Consider the following 20,208-nt stretch of genomic DNA (forward strand, 5'->3'; position numbering starts at 1 on the left):
TGATTTGTGAGCCTATCGATTTTGTTAAAGACCATGGGTAGATATATTTTCTCTAGGTACATAACACAATGTGAAAGTAAAAAAGATAAGAAAAGGCTATAAAAAATCCATTTCTCATATTACTTGATAAGAAACTAATAATTCATGTAATATATAGCAATATTATAAAACCTTTAACTCCCAAAATACCTTGGTTTTATAAAATATAATAGACATATATATATATCTACTGTATTAATTGCGTGAATGCAGAAGATGAAAGGTAGAAATTATCAATCTCTTTCATGAACTGAAAGGCAACTTTCTTGGACTTCTTTGGAGGAGGAACATCTAGTGTAAGTGGATTGTATTGGGCTCTCCAAAAAACAATGCAGTCATCAGCTTGTAGAGGAGTGAAAGAAAAGGTTACTATATATGGATCATACATCTTCTTCAACTCTCCATCCACCACCTTGTAGGTTATCTCATATGTGCCATTCTCATCCTCTTTTGCCTTCTCTATTTTCTCCTTTGATTGGCTCACATAGTTGTTCACAACTACAATTCAATCATCAACATAATCTCACCATATGAGCCTATATATTTATAAATAAGAATACCCACACATTCACATAATAAAAGACTTCAAAAATTTACTAAAATCATAGATAGACTTAAAAGAGTTTTATATATATCATATTATATTTTTAACAATCACGATCTCTCATTTTCTATTGGGATGCTCTACCATTGTACTATCAACTCTCTTAATGGTTGGCCCATCTTTGAATCAGCCAAGACTCATTTTTCAACCTCCCTTATCTCCTCTTATCAAATAAATATATATATTAGTTCACAAAATAATACATATAGTTTATTAAAAACAAAAATTTGATTACTTGGACTTAATTTGAGCAACCTTATGCTACCTAGTGTGCCATAACCTTCTGTTGGATAATGTTTTCCTTGATGTCACACAAATGTCATATCAATCATTAGTCTGAAGTTCACCGAGCTTAGAGAGTCTGCAATGCAATCTATAGTGCCAACCAAGCTCACTCGGTCATTGAAGGAAATGTGGAAGACAATGTTAACCGAGCTAACTCGGTCAACAAAGGAAAGGTGAAAGACAGTGTTCACCAAGCTCACTCGATCAACAAAGGAAATGTGGAAGTCAGTGTTAACTAAGCTTCCCTCGATCTCCAAAGGGTAGTTTCCACCAAGCTCACTCGGTCATCAAAGGAATCATGGAGAAGTCAGTGTTAACCAAGCTTCACTCGGTCTCCAAAGGATAGTTTCAACAGAGCTCAGTCAATTATCTCAAGAAAATTAGTACTTACCGAGTTCTCCTAGCGATTGAAGGATTGTCACGAAGTTCACTGTATTAATCTAGCTTAGTCGGTTAACAGAGGAATTATTTTCTAAACAAAGTTTACCGTGCAGGGTCGGCTAGTATAGGGATTTGCTAATTAATTACTTCTAGCCGACTGCTGTAATTGTTTGTTTAGTCAGTAATTCGAGCCGACTAAGATAATCTGAAAGGTATATATGGTCATTCAAGTTATGAATTAAAAGGTGTGTGATTTTGAAAAAGAAGTTATGAATGCGAATTATAGTATGAAGTGAAAAGGCAAATGTTGAGAAAAGTTTGATGAAGGATTAGATGTGTTGAAGGAGCTGTAAAGTTGCATTTGATTAGTAAGGATCCAGTCAAGCATAACAGCGATCTGTAATCAGCAAAGATAAGTTGTACATTATATCAGGTCACTTCATTGTTTCTTTCTAACCATTGTAAGAGTGAATTCAAAATCTCTTAACAGAGTTGGTTTAACAGCCATTCAATAAATCCTCTAACAAGGTGACAATTTAGTTGAATTGTTCTAAATACCTCTAGCAAGGCCACTCCTAACAGGGTGATTAAATCCTTTAATAGGGTCACACCTAACAGTGTGTTTTTGTAACCTTTAACAGGGTTGGCTCCTAACAAGGCTCACTTCAGAGAGTGAAAAATAGTATCTAGTTACATTGGTGGTTTTTCCCATATTGGATTTCCATGTTAAAACTAGTGTCTCTTGTGTTCTTATTTTCTGAATTGCTTTGTGTATGATAACATATCAGTTCTTAATATTTATCATTTACTGCATTATCAAGTTTCAGCATTTTATATTAATCAGATCAAGGGTATATTCAGACATCTTAGGGACTGTGGAAAGTTATAGAGTAACTGATTCACCCCCTCCCCCTCTCAGTTACTCTATTCTCATTTCCAACAATTGATATCAGAGCTTTTGGTGCTTGCAAAAAAAGACTCACAACAATATGATGATAGACATAGCATCCGCTCTCAGTTATGAAGAATTTGATGACATTAAGGACTACAAAACTAACTTTGAGATGTGGAACAAGCTAAAAGAGATCTATGGAGGAAATGATAATGTGAGAAGAGAAAAAGCAGAAAGTCTAAGAGGACAATTTGATTAAATGAGGATGAGAGAGGATGAAAACATTGCAAAGTATGTTGAAAGAGTTAAAGCATGTGTGAGTGCAATTAGAGCATCTCGAGGTGATATCAAAGGAGAAACAGTCATAAGAAAAGTTCTCAGAACCTTGCTTCCCATTTATGCAATCAAAGTTTTTGCAATTCAAGAAAGAAGGTGTGAAGCAAATCATCAGATAAATCTTGAGGCCATAGTTGGAAGACTAACTACATTTGATCTAGATAACTTTGACAACTATGTTCCAGCCTCCAAGAACATTGAATCGGCATTTCAAGTGAAGCTCTCACTCAAGAAGAAAAACAAAAAGGAGAAGGAATCTCAGTCAGAAAGTGAAAATGAATCAAGCCAAAGTTCAGACAGTGACCTTGAAGTAATTGAAGCTCTACTAGCAAAGAAATATTCTAGAGGCAGAGGAAAATACAAAGGTAAAATTCCTCTAATCTATTTTTCTTGTGAAGAAATTGGTCATATTGCAGCAAGGTGTCCAAACAAGCAAAACAATGATGAAAAGAAAGATTACAAATGGAATGGCAAGAAAGACTTCAAATCATCCAAGAACAAAGGTAAGAAATCATGCTTCATGGCTGAAAATTCTAAAGATTCTAATAATAGTGAGGATGAAATTGTTTATATTGTCGTTAAAGATGATTTTGACAGTGATGAAGAAGATAAAATGGCACTTGTTTCTCATATAAGTAAGAATGATAGATGGATAATAGATGGTGGTTGCTCACATCATATGACTGGTGATAAAAATAAGTTTGATCAGTTTGAAGACTATGATGGTGGCAGTGTAAGGTTTGATAATAATGAACCTTGTTTCATAAAAGGAAGAGGAAGAATCTGTCTAACCAAAGAACTTGTATGTAATAATGCCTATTGGGTTGAAGGTCTTAAACATAATTTGCTAAGTGTGGCACAGTTACTCAATACTAGATTCAAGGTGGAATTCATGCATGGAAAGGCAAGACTATTGAATGAGCAAGGAAAGGTGATAGGATCTGGCACCCAAACTAGAGGCAACTTGTTCTATCTAGAACTTGGTGAATGCTCATGTTTTATTGCTCAAATTGAAGAAAGTTGGTTATGGCATAAAAGGTTGTGTCATGTCAATTTTGATAATCTGGTAAAAATAAGAAAATTCAAGAAAGTAAGAGGCATTCCTAACATTAAGAAACCTGAGGTTGGTCTATGCAAGAATTGTCATATTGGTAAAATGGGAAAGACTAGTTTTAAAAGCAAGAACTATCTGTCTGAAGATATATTAGAAATTGTGCATACTGATTTATGTGGACCCATTGGAATATAAAGCTATACTGGAGAAAAGTTTTTCATTCTTTTTGTTGATGACTACTCAAGAATGATGACTGTCATGTATCTAAGGAATAAATCAGAAGCATTTGAGAAATTCAAATGGTATTTGGCAAGAGTAGAAAAAGAAACAAGAAAAAGACTAAAATGCTTAAAGTCAGATAGAGGTGGTGAATTCATCTCACATGAATTCAACAACTTCTGCATTGAAAAAGGTATTAAAAGACAGGTCTCAGCACCAGGAACTCTTAAACAAAATGGAATAGCTAAAAGAAGAAATAGATCCATCATGGATTGTGCAAGAACCCTGATGATAGAAAAGAACATTGCTATCAAATACTGGAAGGAAGCCATCAGCACTGCAGTTCATACCTTAAACCAAGTATAGTTGAAGAAGGACTCATTGAAAACTCCCTATGAATTATGGTATGGCTACAAACCCAATGTAAGTTATCTGAAAATATTTGGAAGCAAATGTTATATTTTAAAAAAATGTAGGAAAGGAAAATTCGATGTAAAAGGTGATGAAGAAATATTTTTAGGATATTCTTGCAAAAGAAAAGCATATAGATGTTTAAATCTATCCACTCAAAAAGTCATAGAAAGTGCACATGTGAAAGTTGATGAGTTTTGCAGACAAATCTAAAGAAGAAAGCAAAAAGGTACTTGAAGATTACAGAAGATTTTTTTACATTGAACCAGATACTATACCAAGCATACCATTCACTCAAGAATCCTCAACTCCCGAGTCATCAGTAACTGAGTTGCAAAAAGTTCAAACCATGCCACAGCAACATTTAGACATTATCGAGCAAGTGTCTACCGAGTCTGAAGCTCTTGAGCCAATTCTTATTGAGCTAGAACAACCAGAACATGAAATTGAAGCACAAGGAGATAGCAATGAAACTCATTCAATAGGAAAAGAACCTGTATTAGCTAAATATGTCAGAAGACATCATGCACTAGATCAGATCATTAGAGACAAGTCTGAAGGAACTTTGACAAGAAGCAAGCTGAAAAATACTTGTTTACTTGCTAATTTTGAACCTAGAAGCATTAAAGATGCATTGGCAAATGATAGTTGGATTGAGGCAATGAATGAGGAAATAGAACAGATAGAGAAGAACAAGATATGGACTCTTGTACCTAGGCCTAAAAATAAGAATGTAATTGCAACCAAGTGGGTATTTAGAAAAAAGTTGAATGAAGATGGTAAGGTATCCAGAAACAAAGTCAGATTGGTATGCAAAGGATACTATCAAGAAGAAGGCATAGATTATGGAGAAACCTTTGCTCCTGTTGCAAGATCGGAAGGAGTCAGAACCTTACTTGCATATGCTACTCACAAAGGATTCAAATTTTATCAGATGGATGTCAAGTCAACATTTCTCAATGGAATACTGGATGAAGAGGTTTACATTGAACAACCTGAAGGTTTTGTTGATCCAGATAAAAAGAACATGGTCTGCAAATTACACAAGGCACTGTATGGTATGAAACAAGCCCCTAGAGCATGGTATGAAAGATTGCATAACTATCTTATTTAGATTGTTTTTCAAAGAACTAATGATAATAGTAGCTTGTATATAAAGGAAGGACCAGATAATAAGATTGTCTTGGCAAAAATATTTGTAGATGATACTGTTTTCACAGGGCATGATGATCTTTGCAAAGAATTTTCAGAACAAATGAACAAGGAATTTGAAATGTCTACATTTGGTGAAATAAAATTATTTGTTGGTCTTCAAATTCAACAAAATAAGAATGGCATCTACATCACTCAATCAAAATACATCAAGGAGATATTGAAAAAGTTTGGTATGAAGGACTATAAACCTGTTGGAACTCCTATGTGTACTGGATTGAAACTTACCAAAGATGATGAATCCAAAGAGGTAGATCAAACATTGTATAGATCTATGATTGGAAAGTTGCAATACGTAGTTCATACTAGGCCAGATATTGCCCTTGCAGTTGGTATTGTTGCAAGATTTTCAGAAAATACAAGAGAAACTCACCTGATGGCAATCAAAAGAATAATGAGATATTTGAAAGGAACTAAAGATTATGGCTTATTGTAAAAATTTGGAGGTAATTTGGATTTGAAAGTGTTTGCTGATGCTGATTGGGCAGGAAACCTTGATGATAGAAAAAACACAAGTGGAGGAGCATTCTTTCTTGGAAAAAGATTGGTTTCTTGGACAAGAAAAAAGTAGAATTGTGCATCCCAATCTATAGCAGAGGCAGAGTATGTTGCTGCAGCAGTAAACTGTTCAAATATTGTTTGGTTTAAGCAGTTATTGCAAGGAATTAAGATGGAAATCAAAGAACCAGTTGTCATGTTCTGTGACAATACTAGTGCAATCAACATATCTAAGAATCTAGTGATGCATTCCAAGACCAAACATATTACAATAAAATATCATTTTGTAAGAGAATTGGTGCAAGACAAGGAGATCAGATTGGAATATGTCCATCCAAAGGAACAAATTGCTGACATATTCACAAAGCCTTTACCTAAGGATGCATTCTTGTATCTCAGAGGTAATTTAGGGGTCATTCCCCTATCTGAAGTCCACTAAAAATTAGTTCTAGTGATGCATCAACGCATACAAGATTGAAGACCTATTTGTTGGTACAGTTTAATCAGAAATCATTGCATATGAATCAGTACTAAAGGTACATTACAATTCACTTAACTTCTGTTATCTTTGGCATGTGTTGTCAAAGAGGGAGAGATTTACTGTCATATCCTTATGAAATTTGTGAGATTTGAAAAGTTTTCCATGAAGTCCCTTAACAAAGGGAGATTATTGAAGGAGGGAGAAGTCTATTATCTTGTTGGACTTGTTTTCAAAATTTCATTCTGTTATGAAATGTTGTGTTGCCATCAATGCCAAAGAGGGAGATTGTTGGATAATGTTGTCCTTGATGTCACACAAATGTCATATCAGTCATTAGTCTCAAGTTCATCAAGCTCAGATAGTCTGCAATGCAATCTACAGTTCCAACCGAGCTCACTCGGTCATCAAAAGAAATGTGGAAGACAGTGTTAACCGAGCTAATTCGGTCAATAAAGAAAAGGTGAAAGACAGTGTTCACCAAGCTCACTCGATCAACAAAGGAAATGTGGAAGTCAGTGTTAACCGAGCTTCACTCATTCTCCAAAGGGTAGTTTCCACCAAGCTCACTCGAGCATCAAAGGAATCATGGAGAAGTTAGTGTTAACTGAGCTTCACTTGGTCTCCAAAGGATAGTTTCCACCGAGCTCACTCGGTTATCTTAGGAAAATCAGTACTTACCGAGTTCTCCCGGTGATTGAAAGATTGTCATGAAGTTCATTGTATTAACCAAGCTCAGTCAGTTAACACAGGAATTATTTTCTGAACAAAGTTTACCGTGCAGGGTTAGCCAGTATAGGCATTTGCTAATTAATTACTTCTAGCCGACTGTTGTAATTATTTGTTTAGTCAGTAATTCAAGCCAACTAAGATAATCTGAAAGGTATATATGGTCATTCAAGTTATGAATTAAAAGGTGTGTGATTGTGAGAAAGAAGTTATGAATGTGAATTATAGTATGAAATGAAAAGGTGAATGTTGAGCAAAGTTTGATGAAGGATCAGATGTGTTGAAGGAGCTGTAAAGTTGCATTTGATTAGTAAGGATCTAGTCAAGCATAACACCGATCTATAATCAGCAAAGAGAAGTTGTACATTATATCAGGTCACTTCATTGTTGCTTTCTAACCATTGTAACAATGAATTCAAAATCTCTTAATAGAGTTGGTTTAACAGCCATTCAATAAATCCTCTAACAAGGTGATAGTTCAGTTGAATTGTTCTAAAGACCTCTAGTAAGGCCACTCCTAACAGGGTGATTAAATCTTTTAATAGGGTCACACCTAACAGTTTGTTTTTGTAACCTTTAATAGGGTTGGCTCCTAACAGGGCTCACTTCAGAAGAGTGAAAAATAGTATCTAGTTACATTGGTGGTTTTTCCCATATTGGGTTTCCATGTTAAAACTAGTGTCTCTTGTGTTCTTATTTGTTGAATTTCTTTGTGCATGATAACATATCAGTTCTTAATATTTATCATTTACTGCATTATCAAGTTTCAGCATTTTATATTAATCAGATCAAGGGTATATTCAAACATCTTAGGGACTGTGGAAAGTTATGGAGTAATTGATTCACCCCCTCCCCCTCTCAGTTACTCTATTCTCATTTCCAACACCTTCAATATATTGGGCATCAGCCAGAAGATCAAGATTGACGTTTCTATTTAGCTCATTGTTTCCATAAATTTCCCAAGCCTCACTTGCAAGAATATTGAGCTTCACTTACCCAATAAGAAATCCCATGCTTCCCTTTTGTCTTTAAAGAAGAGAAATACTGCTATGGTAATAACAATATTTATGATGATGATTAAACAATGGTACATGTAGTTTTGTAGGAAACATTAGAGGTGTGCTAAAAATAAATTTTTGCAAATGATGGTTATACCACTGTCTTCTCGATGTGTTAGAAAGTTTATTGGATGGACTAGGCATAGCTATTAGGTATTAACATATAAAATGGCAGGATTCATATCCACATTGGTAAAGATAGGGTTTGGAATCTCTACTTTTCGAAGATGTGAAATAGCAATGCATTATTGTCATGATTTATTACCATACTTGATTATCTATATAAATACTTCTCTTTAAGCTAGCCAAAAACATATGTTTTGTTTATCAATCACTTTCTAAGAATATATTGCCAATCTTTCTTCTGCAAGCTTTACTATTATTAATAGGTATCTACAATCTAAAGGAGTTACAAGAAGTATTGAGGGGTAGGTCCATTGGATTGAGGTGATTATAATGATGAGATGGAGCTCAAGTCATGCATAGAGACATAAGTGTGGATGAAGATGAAGTATCACCAATAGGCATGGTAATAAGGTCTTCTGTTCTTTGAGTAAGGAAAGCCATTTGCACCAAAGTACCGCTATTTTTTTATCTAAGGGTTGAATTGGAGGGCAACACATAGTAATACTCATTGATGGGGAAGAAAACAATAATCTCACCAATTTGGGGGTGGTATTCTAGTTTAGGTTGAAAGCTATAGAGTTTTCAAGGTTTTAAGTTGTAGTGGAAAATGGTTACTCATTGCCATGTAAGTAGGTCATTCATCAACTACACATGACATTAGATGGGTATGCTAAAACCCATGAGTAATGCAAGTGATTCCAAAGTTTATAGTTGAAAATTTTGTTATACTTCTTCACAATCACTTCATGTGCAAGGGCATTAATGGAAAGTCATGTGCTTTTGGGTCATGTTCATGTGCTGAAATCAAATTTCTAAAGAAGAAATTGGGATTCAAAAAATATTGAGGCTTATGGACTTTCCTTGAGGTAGATCTATGAATCTTTTTCAGCTTTGGAGGCATAGGGTGCTTTTTCTCAAACATAAAACCCATTAAGGCAAAGCTATTAATAAGAATTCCAATGGGAATTAGAAGAAAGGGGCATCCAAAGGATAATCAAGGAACTAATGATGATGCAAATAAGATAGTTTGTCATGGTGGTGACACCAAGGGTGGTCACAAAGGAAAGTAGGGCATGAAGGGATGCTACTATAATTGTGGCAAGTTAAACTAAGGATACTTGTACACTCAACATTACTAATGAGAGAGCATTGGTAAAGAACAATCTAAGCATTTCATTCAGAAGGGCTGAAGGCCAATTAATTGATGGCTCTAGACAACAATTGCCTATCTATTTTTCATGTAATCTACCATAGAAAGCATTAACACTAAGAAAAACCTTTCAATAACTAAAGCTTCTATAGCTCTAGAAAAGCATGACTTCTGAAACTCCTAAAGTCTCAAAAAATCTTTTCTAATAGAACTATTACGGTTCCAATACCAACTTGGTTTGAGGAAGTCCTATAGACTAACAATTTAAAAAAGGCTATTTGATACATTTTTCTAGCAATATAATAGTAGTGAAGGTAACAAAAGTAGTATGACAACAATAAATATATCATAATTCAGATTCATAGTGAATGATATTGTTGTGTGCCATTTAATATGAACAACTAGAATTTAGATTTATAATTTCACTATTCAAAAAAGTCTCAAATTTAAAAATTATTGATATGGTATTAGAGTCTATTATTATTGTCAATTGCAAAAGAATTTAAATGTGCATTGGTGATAGTCCAGTACAATGTGCTATTATGAGAAGTGCAAACAATAAAAACCATGAGATTACATTTCTAGTGATAGTCTAGTGTATTGTGGTTAAAGTGCAGTCCTAAGGAGACTATATTTCTAAATCCCAACACTCAAGTTCTACCATCTAAGATTTGGATCAAAATTTCAATTAAATTAATTTAGAATATAACATGAAATAATGGAAAATCTTACTAGGAAATTGACCTCTTGGTTTTGTATTGGCTCATATTCTGAATGAGAGTCCTAAGAATTAAATGTGGATACTTGTAGGTCATTCCAAATTATTGAAGGTTTACAATTTATAGAACTCGAAAAAATGATTAGGTGATCATTTTGAGAAATGGTGTCTTCAATGATAGAATAATATTTGAAAGGCATAAGAGTTGTAAAACCATTTCACAAATTTTTTTCCATTCAGTGTGGATACCGTACTCAAGATGGATGAGAAAATTTCTCATTTTGTGACTATGGAGTAGATTGCTTAAGATGATGAGGCTATAAATGTGGAAATAGGTAGGTTCATGTGGTTTGGTTCAGCTTTAGGTTATCCTCACTGAAGACTCTAGTATGTGATATTCTTATTGAATACATCCAAAGTGACAAACTAAGGCTTACGTTTACTTTCCAAACTAACAAGCATTCTAGAATCCACATAGAGGGAACTCCAAGCTCCCAACCTATATGCATTTGATCTATTGAAGCAATTTAATGTCAATAAGTGCAAATCATAAGCTACCATAAGCTACTGCTTAAAGCTCCAATTTATGATTTGTTTAAGAAATTAAGTGTGATGTATTAAGAATACTAGCTAAAAACTATATTCAATGAACACTAAAGGAATGAGAAATATTTACAATACAAATGTAGGGATTTTACCCCAAAATATCTAAGGAACCTACAAGAGATATTTATTTATGGAGGATAAGAAAGGATGTATGATAAGATTTAGGGTCAGGAACCAAAATAAATGGATGGTGTATTATCTTGCTTTCATTAGGGTATTTAATTGTAATTTTTCACAAAAGAGAATATAAGGGCTTGCTACCAAAATTATTCATGTCCTCGTTCCTTGTTAATAAATTAAATTAAAACTATCAACTTCAAAACCACTTTGATCTAAAAGAAACTACAATCCAAGACCTAACCCCACTTGTTGTTGCTTGAGAGAAGGGCTTTGAGAATTTTGAAGTAAAGGCCCTTGATGTTGATGTTGTTGCTTTAATAACTACAACTATGCCTGCATATTCTACCCCAAAAAAAATACCATTTTAGATAGAGTTTGTAAATTATTTTCCATCTTTGTAAAAGCATTCACTCATTAAGAATTTCAAACTTGTGACATAATTCCCTTATTTCTTTTTTGAGATTTTCATTTTTCTAAAGATCTACTAATATGAGAGTTGTCATTATGTTATGCTATTAAGTTGTTCCAAAAAAAATAACATTAAGTCAACAATAGAGTAACAAAAATCTTAAACTCTATTTTTCTAAATTATGATTGTAACATGACTGAATATGGAAGAACTGAAGTAGAGTATAGCTATAAATGTACCTTATAACTAAACAATAAATCACTTTATTGAGTCAATCTCAAATGTGGTGCTTTTATATCCCATATGGACTCTAGATCCTGAAATTGACTAGTACTAATAGGTTCCTCTTCATTCTAAGTCAGGTATTCAAAATCCATAAAATCATTATTTTCATTCTAGCTTTGAAACCTAAATTCATCATTTATGTCAGAATCAATAGTAGCACCACCATCTTTTGAAGTGTTGCAAAGGCCTCATCTTTCACACATGGAATTCCAAATGGCCAATGACCTATCATAAGGAAAATCTCTAACATTGTATTAAGTTACAAACAATCTCAAGAAAGTTTCCAAATTTTTGTCTCGTTTGTTTCTGACCTTTAATTTCAAAAATCCCAATGTACTGGAAACTCTCTCATCTTCTATCGACCCTAATATCATTGTTTAACATAAATCAGCAAGTTTGAAATATTTTGATATTGAAGTACGCAATACTTCACTCTGACTTATCCTTTTCTAGAGCCTTTTTATTGCACCAGGATCAAATGGATTCTCAAAGTTTTCATCTGGTGTTTCATATACAATGCAAAATGTTTACATTGTTTTTTAGGATTATTTGTATCTAAGATTCCTTGTATTGGTTGTCCATTGCAATCTGTATGCTTTGAAAAATTCATCAAGTTTATTATAAAACAACTTTGCACCAGTAGGATTATCTCCAAAGTGTTTCAAAAATTGAGGAAACACACAACTCATGGCTTCAAGAATTTCTTCTCAAGGAAATCTTTCATGAATCTCATATGAAAGTAAGAATAAATTTGACAACTGAGTGTCAATAGACTTAACCAAGATCAAGAATAGGTGCCGAGTGCAATAGATGCCAAGTAATCTTCAGGTGCCGAGTAAAGTGTAGGTGCCAAGTAAAGTGTAAATGCCGAGTAAAGTGTAGGTGCCGAGTAAAGTGTAAATGCCGAGTGAAGATCAGGTGCCAAGTAAAGTTTAGATGCCGAGTAACACAGTTTTGTGTAAGTGCCGAGTAACTCAGTAGAACAGCATGTGCCGAGCAACAGAAATATTTCAGGAGTCGACTAATCTAGAATATCAGCATAAGAGTTTGGAATCGCACAAACTATGATGAAAACAATCTTTACAGCCGACATAAGGAAATCTCGAAGGATTTAATGATCAGATCGAATCTTTTATATTTCCTATGTAATTTGCATGCAGCCAGTAAGAAAAATGATAAAAGCATGCAACCAATCAGCAAAAGATAAGTATTAAGCGAAAATGAAGATTGAATATGGATCGTAGATCTAGACCTAACCCTAATTCCTCGAATGTCTTTATAAGGAAGGTGATATCTCATAGAGAAGACATGATAGAGAAGGAGATGATGAAGATGATGATATAGAGGAGAAGATATAGAGTGGTTGATATACTATTTTCAGAAGCGAAAGATATCAGATCACAAAGGATCAAGATCAGACGAAGCAGAACAAAGCTAGCATTCAGCAATCAAGGATTGTAAACTATCAGGTTCATTTTACCTAATACTTTCTAGCCATTGTATTAGCATGGAAATCCTATGGTGATAGGTTAGCTTAACAGCTATTTCATTGATCCTAGAGATAGGTGATTAAATCCTTTAACAGGGTGACACTTCATGTTAAGTGTTTGTAAATCCTCTAACCAGGTCACTATTGACACAGTGTAAAGCCTTTAACAGGGCAAACAATCAGAAGTGGTTAAACAATATTGCTGCAGTAATTTTTGTGGGTATCATCCCCACCCCAGTTTTACCTTCTTATTCCTCGAGGGTTTCTGGGTTACCAATTTCAAGTCTTATGTGTTATTGATGAATGTGTTAGTTTCATGTTTACTTAATGTATTTACATGCATGCAATTTATTTCCACATAAAAGTTTTATAGGACAAATTTTAGTACTTCTGATTCACCCCCCCCCCCCGTCTCATACGTACTCTTTCCACATTTGAATATTCCAACAATTAGTATCAGAGCATTACCAGGTTCTCATAAGGAAAAGTTTAACAGCTTGGAGGAAAAGATCTAGAGGTGGAAGCTTTCAAACTTGGAAAGATCATTGAAAATCAGGTGATAGATGTGCAACTTGCTCTGCATAGCTTGGAGGAATTTAGAATCAATTTGAGAAACTCATTAAAAACAAAGGAAAGATCTAGCCATAGCTGAGAATGATATACACTACAAGGAAATTGATACCACCAACATATTTTCCAATGGAGATACCAAAGAGTTTGATGCAACAATAGCAAAACTGATGGAGAAAAACAAAATTCAAGCATAAGAGATTAGATATCTCAACATGGAACATGAATCACAGGCCATAATGATATGTGAAATTATAGAAAAAAAGAAAAGAGCAGTTGATGATAAGGTCATGATGGAAAATGACAAAAGGAATCTTGCAAACAAACTTGAAGAAAAATGTACTGAACTGACAAGGATCTCAAACATGCAAATAGATACACTTGCTCAAATGATGAACCTTCATCATGAACTCAATGTGAAGGACATTGAGATCTCTACTCTGAAGATGTAGAATGAACAAATGCAAAATGAATTCAACAGAGAAAAAGAGGTAGCAAAAAATCTCAACAAGTCAAGTGAAGCCATCAAGTATTTTGAACAGTTGCTGAAAAATCCAAGATCTACCCATGATACATCAGGACTTGGTTACAATAGCACTGAAGTTGGAGAAACATCAAAAAGTGCTGAACAAAGAAGTGACAAAGGTAAGAATACTAAACCCACTTGTCATTATTGTAATAAGAAGGGACATACTGCTAATGTGTGCAGGAGCAGAAGATTCAATCAACCAAACACACCCAAGAGTAAGAGTTTCTGTCACAAGTGCAACATGCAAGGACATATGACACAAGATTGCAAATCCAATTTCACAAGGACTCAAAGATTTGATGGAAATTGTTATAATTGCAATAAGTATGGACATAAGGCATTTGAATGCAGATCAAAACCTATGTGGACATCAAATCAACTAGCAAAAATAGAAGGAAAAGAAAGGCATCATCATTGGGATTATAATACCAGGTACAGTTGTCATTATTGTCAAGAATATGGACATACACCACAGAACTGCATAAGAACACATTTCAGAGGGAACTACAAAAGATGGTTGAACCTGTAGACACCTAAAAATCCTTTAGAAAATAAAGTATTTTTATTTTCTGAAAAATTCCCGATGACATCATCATTTATTAATTAATTAATTATTTAATTAATTAATTAATTAATTTTTATGCCATTAAATCCTTTTATCTTAATTAAAAATATTTAATTAAGGAATCCCTCCCAAAAATGTTTAAATCTTATTTAAACATTATTTCCTTATTTATTAATTATTTAATTAATAAATTGACCAAAAATCCTAAAATAAATTAAAAATTTATTTTTTACCCAAAAGTTGGCCAATTTCCTTATGACCAATAACCTCTTCCAAAATCTTCTAATCCTTCTTTAATTTTGATTAAAGGCTAATCCCATCATTTCCTACCCCTAATCCCAACTCAAAATATTTAATTAAAATTAAATATTAATCCTCATGTTTATTAAAAAAGTTTTAATAAATATCTCCTCAACCCAAACCCTTGAAATAAATAAAACTTTATTTATTTCCTAAAAATCTAATTTATCCTCATCCTAAGAAGTTCTAGACTCTTCTAGAAAGTCTTCATCCTCATCCTAGGAAATTCTAGACTATTCTAGAAAGTTTTTATCCTCCTCCAAAATCTAGACTCTTCTAGAAGATGTCTTTAAACCTAATCCTAATCCCCTCCTAACCTTGTCACATTCCCTAAACATGGGTTAAGACTTACTAACCCAAGCCAAAGTTAACAAATATCTCCTCCTTCACCCACCCTCATTAAATGCCATCCACTTGCCTATCCCTAAGCTAATCCTAAACCATCCTAATCCATCCTCTAATCATTTTCACAAGCCTAAGCAAGCTTAAAACCTTCCTAATCAAGTCCAAGTCGAATTTGCTCTCATCACCCTCAAAATATCTCAACCATAAAACTTTATGAAGTCCACTAGGTCATAAATGACTCTTACAAGCCCTTTTATTGCTCTTACAAGTCATTATGAGGGTCTTTATGAAGATTTTATCTCTTGAGCCTCCTTTGTTGACTCATCCTTGCCCTTTCTTCCATCCTCTCACCATGTGACATGTGTCACTCCTTGATTGGCTATAAGGAAGCACAATCCATGTGCTCTCCTCTCATGCAATCTGAGCCTTCCATAAGCTTTTTCCCATCCTTGCATCTTAGCCCTCAATCCCTCAAGCCTCTTGCCTATAAATTGGATCCTTCCCCTTTGCAAAATAACACAATCCATGAAGTAAAGTTATAATGCTATTTTGAGAGCCAAATCCATACTAAAGCCATCTATCCACACCAAAAATCCACAATCATCCATTGAAGCCTTTGGAAGCATATTGAGCATACATCCTATCTTTTTAGACAAAGCTACTCAACAAGAGAGCTTCTCATTGAGAGAGCCCATTAATGGCTCATATTTTCAATTGAGAGCTCATCTTAGTCTATCTTGAAGTTTATAAATTTTGTTTAGTTTGTAGAAGCTTTATTTAAATTTGGTTTCTATTAGCATACTAACATTGCTCATATACATTTTGGCACGCCCGGTGGGACCCCGCATGGGTCATCTTCATTAGCTTTTTTAGTCAAGTTTTGTATGTCATTTGCTGATTTTGGCTAATTTTTCTTATTTTTGTGATTGGTAGGATTGTATAAATTGGTTTTGTAGGTCCACATGAGCATGAAGAAGACAAAGGAACTCATAATCTATCTCATAGTGTTTGCAGATTTTTCAAGCTTATAGGTGGACAAAGAACTTGAAATTCTTCTTCTTCTTCTTGTCTATATTCTTCTTATTCCATCTACTTCTTCTTCTTCTTCTTGTGGGAGATCTTGGCCATTTTTTTTTTAAGAAAGCAAAATCATACACACTTCTTTTTAGTGCTTAAAATGAATCCCCAAATCATACTTAAATCCATTGAAAAATTAAAAATTTGTAAAAAAGAAAAAATCTTGTAACAAGTGAAACTAAACCAATCTAATCATTTGCATCCTTGCAACATCAAGGTTTTAGATACATTCATGCAAAATTAGGAACACTTCATTTTTGGGAATTTAAAAAGAACTTCAAGTTTCCATTTCAAAAGGTTCAAAATCAACACTAAGTGCACACTAAAGTTCTTTTAAAAAAAATCTCATAAAAACTAAGAGTCCTAAATGGTTGCCAAAAATTGTCCTAAAAGCTTTGTTATTTGTTCCAAACAAATGTCTTATTGCAAAATCTTGAATGTTTCTTAGGATTTTCATGCATCAAAACAATCTAGAAATATCATTTTTGGGCTTAAAATATGCAAACTAGAACACAAAATCTTGAATGAAAACCAAAGTCCAAAGAGTCATTTTCACTTTTGAGTCCAAAACAATCTTGAATGATCTAAGGTTAAAACAAAGCACTTCAAAGTTCTTAAAACAACACACAAAATCTCAATCTTGAATGCTCAAAAGAAAAGACTTGAATGTTTAACCACTTTTCTTTGAATGCATGTTGCTAAAATCACTCTTGAATGCCATGGATTAAAATCAAATTTTCCTTGAATGCATGGTTAAAAAAAAAAATCCAATCTTGAATTCTAAGGATCAATTAACTATTGCAATATCAAACACTTCATTTGGAGCTTCTAAAAATTGAACAAAACAAATCTCTTTTCCACATGCAATCTAGGTAAAGTTTGATTTTTGGACATTTAAGAAACCTTGTTAAGTTAAAATACAAATTTGCAAAAATCAATTTGAGTAGTTCCTTGGACTCACCTCTTTTCTAATCACCCATCAAATATTAACCATTGGTTGCAATCTCAGTGCTATTTATGGGGATGGGTCTACTTGAAAAAGGTGTTAAATGTTCCACAATCTAACTCACTCACTTGGTCTTTGAATTTTTGCTTTAACTTTATCAAAATTCTTAAATGATCAAAACTCTAGATTAAATCGATCACACTTCAAGTTTGGGCACTAAAATTGAACAACAACTGACGTGGAGAGCCTCCGGGCACGCACTTGAAATCGAATCTCACACACTTTTGTTTTGGGCTTAAAACAAACTCACACTCAATCTTGAATGCCTTAAAGAAAATTAATCGATACTTGACGTGGAGGGCCTCTGGGCGCGCGAGTTTGCTTTTGTTGACCCTAACTCTTCTTATTGTTTTCATTCTTCGATCAATTTACTTTTGTTGGCGCTTCAAGTTGGAATAAACATTGTATCTTAAACATGAGTGCTTGCAAAGTCTAGATCAGAAAACTTAAGCATCAGTTGGTAAAAGAACAAATGTGTTTTTTAGCCCAAGGTCATCCAAGTCTTCTCTCCCCTTATCATCTTTCGAGGCCATCTTGGGTGCATAAGATTAGGATCCAAAACCTTGTTTCTTTTTAGGAGGCCTACTTGGGGATTTCATCACCCCTTGGATGACCTCAACTCCAGCGTTCTGGCGGAGTATAAGAATCAGAAGGTGAATCGAAAGACACCTCTCTTGGGATCAAGATTTTGTCACTCGGGCTAAGCCTCAAGGAACTTTATACCCTTGAGAAGTGAAAGAGGAGAAGTGGGTTACCGCTCCTCTCGGCTGTGTGACATCTTTTTGGTATCATCTACGGATTTGGGCCTCACGTACCTTGGGTATATCGAGGACTCCTTAGCTAAACCAACTGTCAGCCTTGTAGACAACCATCTAGGATGTTAATGTGTTTGAGGTGACTGATCGAAAAATTTGTAGAACATACACACTCCTTGGTGCAAGTATCACTTTCTGAGAATCAAAAACTTCTATCTGGTTGTTTCTATCTATTGCTTGATCTTTTATTTGTTGAATGAATGTTTTCCAAACTTGGTCAATCCTAACTTAGGGCATACTTAGCGTAGTCACTGCCTATTCCAGAAGTTGAATGAGTTGAAGCAAAACAACCAAGATCTCTCAAAGCCAAGCAAATTCAGAAATTGATGTCAGAGCAACCCAAACCCAAACAGAAGTTCCACAAAGTTAAACTCAAACCATCTCTAGCATACCAAGAACTTTCAGCCAAGAGAAAAGAAATAACACCAAGCCCACGAATTGCCAAACTCCACAAAGTAGAGGCAAAAGCTATCGACGAAGCACTTCAAGAGGCCTGGTTAGAGCGCACCATCAAATTTAGCCAACATCCAGGAGTTAATCCTGCTTATGCCTTACCAACTAGGCATGATTTCTATGATTAGACACCCTTGTTTCTCCACATCTTCTTGGATAAGCTTCACTTTAGAGTCATTTTTGTAGAAAAGCCAGCCATCTTAGGTTATCCCCTTAAGCATTATTAGCTCATCCATCTCATTTAGAATCAAACCATCTAGCCAGCAATCAAAACCTCACATCCAAGCCTTCACAATTGTTGTCACTTTTGCCAAAAGTTTGCCACTCCTAAAATCTTCCAAATCCATCAATCTCACCAAGGTTATCCCTTTGACAGAGCTTTGTCTAGGGTGATCCAGCTTTGTCACTTGTTATCCCTCATCACCTTGAGCTAAAGGTTGGGATCCACAAGTGGTCAATCTCATGTTCTTCCTAAAGGATCATCAGTCTATCCTTAAGTTGACACAATCACCACCAAGCTTACACATAGGAAAGCAGACCTTTCATGCTTTGGCAACATATCTTTGAAGTTAGAATCTCCAACCCAATCCTCCTTAGGTTTTTTTGTATAGCTTTGCCTTAACCTAGGAAATCATTTGCATAGAGAAGCCTTCCCCCTTTTTCATCCATCAGCATTATTGCATCTCATCCCTAAGAGCATTTTTCATGCCACCCGTCACTCGCTTAGCCAAGAAGAAAGAAACAATGGAGCCCTATCATTTGGATCGAACATCCTCACCCCCCTTGAGCACTCAGCCATCCTTCAGTGCACAGAAAGCTATGCCATCACGTACTGACATTGAAGCTTTCATGAACCAACCAGGAAATGCAGTATTGGTAAATGCCATTATAGACAAGAACAAAGAGACAATCATGGCTAATTTTCGAAGGGAAAATGTAGGAACCTTTGACTTTGGAAGACCCCCTCCATTATCAGATCCATCTCACCCATTGTTTGGGCAGCTACCACCACCCATAGGCTCTTATGATCCAAATTATCCTCAATATATGCCAAAAGAAGAGCCTCCAGCCAATCCATATGATCCAACAGACCCAAACATACCATCATCCACCCAAGTTGAAATCTCCATGCCGCAAGCCAACCCAGCCACCACCACTCCATCCTTGGTTCATACCTCTCCGCTCCAAACCCCCTTTACCCAAAATAGCTCACCGTTCACCCCCTTCACTATTGCTGCTGCTGCTCCCCAACCCAGCCTTCCAAATCCACCCATCTCCCAAATCAGTGCTAGCATCTTTGGCCAACCTCAGCAATATACAATAGGGATGCCACCCATGGGGCCAAGTAATCAACCTTTCATCACCCCCAGCTTGTTCACTGCAGCCCAACACACAATCCCATCATTTCTATTAGGTCTTGGGAGCTCAATACCATTAGCCACAAATCTA

The 20,208-nt window shown here is 34.9% G+C and overlaps 1 pseudogene; it reads right to left on the reverse strand.

Annotated features, from left to right (window-relative positions):
- Positions 1–226: 226 nt before the first annotated feature.
- On the reverse strand, positions 227–8,151 carry LOC149577367 (MLP-like protein 34; annotated as a pseudogene).
- Positions 8,152–20,208: the final 12,057 nt, after the last annotated feature.

The sequence above is a fragment of the Cupressus sempervirens genome, chromosome 1 (genome assembly GCF_028749045.1).
Source record: "Cupressus sempervirens isolate cs-2001-9-10 chromosome 1, ASM2874904v1, whole genome shotgun sequence".
In the NCBI taxonomy this organism is placed as follows: Eukaryota; Viridiplantae; Streptophyta; class Pinopsida; order Cupressales; family Cupressaceae; genus Cupressus; species Cupressus sempervirens.